Source organism: Mustelus asterias, chromosome 3, assembly GCF_964213995.1.
Source record: "Mustelus asterias chromosome 3, sMusAst1.hap1.1, whole genome shotgun sequence".
In the NCBI taxonomy this organism is placed as follows: domain Eukaryota; kingdom Metazoa; phylum Chordata; class Chondrichthyes; order Carcharhiniformes; family Triakidae; genus Mustelus; species Mustelus asterias.
This window is the reverse complement of record NC_135803.1, coordinates 151299680-151303377: the sequence shown is the minus strand read 5'-3', so window position 1 is coordinate 151303377 and position 3698 is coordinate 151299680.

Below are 3698 nucleotides of genomic sequence, written 5' to 3'. Positions count from 1 at the left end.
TTGCCATGGTGAGATCTTGTAATATGCTCATTTGTCACCATCTTTCTCTACAATAGCAACTGCATCAAATGTACTTTCCTGGGATGAAAGTGCGTTGGAAGGTCACAAGGTTGTCGAAAACTTTATAAATGCAGGTTCTTTCCTTTCTGCACACAAGCAGAATTCCCTGTCTATGTTTAAATGAATGCTTGCATTAGTTGGGATTTGGGGCAACAGCGGTTAGCACTGCTGCCTCACAGCGCCAGGGACCTGGGTTCAATTCCAGCCTTGGGTGACTGCGAAGTTTGCACCTTCTCCCCATGTCTGTGTGGGTTTCCTCTGGGTGCACGGTTTCCTCCCACAAGTGGGCAGGTTAGGTGGTTTGGCAATGCTAAATTGCCCCTTAGTGTCGCCGGATGTGTAGGTTGGAGGGGGGAGGGGGGGGGGTGAATTAGCAGGGTAGATATATGGGGTTACAGGGATTGGACCTGGGTAAGATGCTCTGCCACAGTTGGTACAGACTCGATGGGCTAAATGGCCTACTTCTGCACTGTAGGGAGTCTATGGATTTATACTTTCGAAGAGAAAATTCCTACGCTGTAGAGTTGCTCAGATTTGTCATAGACAACACTGTAAATGACTTGCATTAACGAAGATGAATCAGTGAGACAGATTAGAGAAAGCTTCATTCAGTGGTTAGGTGCATTGACCTGAACAGGCGCCGGACTGTGATGACTAGAGGAATTTCACAGTAACTTCATTGCAGTGTTGTCAGCCTTACTTCTGACTAATAAATAAACTTTAACTTATCTACCTGGCTTGCAATACATTAGATTTCAGTGTAAATTTATTCCATTAGCAACTATTTTGATGTTCAAACATTGCTCTCCTTGTTTTACACACTTCAACCCAGAAACAGGCAATTGGGATTATCTTAGGGCTTTAAAAAAAAAAGGGCTGCATGGACAAGTTGTGTCGAAGGGCCTGTTTCCATGCTGTAAACCTCTATGACTCTGACTCCATAAACGTTAAAAATTCAACCCATCTGAATGAATCTCAACTCATGATGTGGAGATGCCGGCGTTGGACTAGGGTGGGCACAGTAAGAAGTCTCACAACACCAGGTTAAAGTCCAACAGGTTTATTTGGAAGCACGAGCTTTCAGAGCGCTGCTCCTTCATCAGGCGAGTGATGAAGGAGGGTCACCTGATGAAGGAGCAGCGCTCCGAAGGCTCGGTGATTCCAAAAAAACCTGTTGGGACTTTAATCTGGTGCTGTGCGACCTTCTTACTGTGCCAATCTCAACTCAGGCAACAGAATGACAATTAACTTCTGTGTCCGTTCTTTGTAAGGGGGTGGGAAAAGGGAAGAGTCAAGATTATTTTCATTCTAAAATGTTCACAGAATTCCCAGTCTGAATCGTTAATAGTCCATTTCGATTCGAGTGCAAGATCAGTCCAGGAACACGATTTCCCTTGAGCCCCTTGTTAAATAGTTCCACAATTATGGTCATCGTTACAATAATAGGGATTTTCACAGTAACTTCATTACAGTGTTAATGTAAGCTTACTTGTGACACTAATAAACTTAACAGTCATCAAGGCTGCTGGGACTAGCTGCAGTCATACAGCCGACATAGAAATCATAGAAACCCTACAGTGCAGAAGGAGGCCATTCGGCCCATCGAGTCTGCACCGACCACAATCCCACCCAGGCCCTACCCCCACATATTTAACCCGCTAATCCCTCTAACCTACACATCCCAAGACTTATAGGGGCAATTTTATTTAACCTGGCCAATCAACCTAACCCGCACATCTTTGGACTGTGGGAGGAAACCGGAGCACCCGGAGGAAACCCACGCAGACACGAGGAGAATGTGCAAACTCCACACAGACAGTGACCCGAGCCAGGAATCGAACCCGGGACCCTGGAGCTGTGAAGCAGCAGTGCTAACCACTGTGCTACCATGCCGCCCATGAACCATGGGTTACAGAGTGACGAAATTTGGGAAAACATGCAGGGGAAACAATCCCTCCAGGTCATTAAATGCCAAAACATTTTAAAGACTTGCACAGAACACAATGTAATAAAAACAGAAAATACTGGAAAATCTCAGCAGGTCAGACAGCATCTGTGGGGAGAGAATATAGAACCAACTTTTTGTGTCTGGATGACCCTTTGTCAGCGCTAACGAAGGGTTATCCAGACTCAAAACGTTGGCTCTATTCTCTCTCCCCACAGATGCTCTCAAACCTGCTGAGATTTTACAGCATTTTCTGTTTTTGTTTCAGATCCGCAATATTTTGCTCTTCACTTTTATCGCAAAAATTCATAATACCTCAATCTTGCAAATACTGCATACATATTGAACCATTTCACTTAACGCATGCAGTCGGAAAGGTTAAGGAACTCTGTACCAGTGAGAAGTTACACCCTTGGCCTAATCTCAAACTCGCATGTGCAATGTGCCTGTGGCATTCTCTTCCCCAGAGAGCAGTACAGGCTGGGTCATTGAATTTATTTAAGGCAGGTTTAGACAGAAGAGGCAGAAAGCAAAGCGGAGTTGAGACCACAACCAGATCAGCCATGATCTTACCGAATATGACGGGGCAAGTTCAAAGGGCTGAAATGATTACTTCTGCTCCTAAGTCCTATGTCCCCTGGTGATTACAGCTAAAAATAGAATTGATCCATTCAATTCCAAATACAATAGGTCACCTGAGGCAATAGAGGGAATGCAAAGGGGGGGCATTAAAAATTTTCTACAACAACTTGAATCTAATGTACCCCAAGGTGGTTCACACGAGCATAAATCAGGCAAAAATTGCCAGTCAAAAGGTCACTAAAAGCTTGGTCAAAGAGATGGGTTTTAAGGAGCCTTTTAAAACAGGAGAAGCAGAAAAGGGGCATGACCAAAGCTTAGGGCCTAGACATCTCAAGGTGCAATAATTGAGGAAGTAGGGGATGCATAACAAGCCAGAGTTGGAAGAACAGCAGGTTCTCAAGTGCTGGAGGTGGTTTTGGAGAAAGGGAGAGGGAAGGCCCATGGAGGGATCTGAAAATGAGGTAGCCAGATGGAGAGCCAATGTAGGTCGGCAAGCTCAATGGGTGAACAGGACCTGGTGCGAGTTAGGACATAAAAACAAGCAATGACTTTTAGACAGGATTAATCTCAAATTATTGGTAGAACTCTCAGGAACAACAGGAAGAAATGAATTTGACTGTGTCATCACTGATTGTTTAAAGCTAAGTAAAGTAGGGAGCTGGACAGTTGGCTCCTGATCCTTGTGCTGTAGCAACACCAGCCCCACTTCACCCAAAGTTCACTCTTTCCAGACATCATTTTTTCTTTGCCACTGGCAGCCTAGAGAGTCTCACACACCGAGTAAAACCCCGCCATAAACAACTGCATCCACATAAAACATTCAGCCTCAAATAATCACACCGATATCAACACCCATCGGATGATGATCTCAGCAAGCCCAGCAGCTGAGAAGCTGGCTGTTGTGATGAGGGAACGGCTTATAATCATACTTCTCAGCTAAGTAAATGGCTGAACACCCTTCTTCTCGTTGTTCGGTCAGTAAACCAGGGTTCATCTCATATCAATGCTATAAGCATAAAAACCAGGTCTTAATGCATCCAATTGCAGCAGAACCCACTTTGAAAAATCAGTTAAAACAAAAATCAAATAAAAACAAAAGCATAGGAAACAC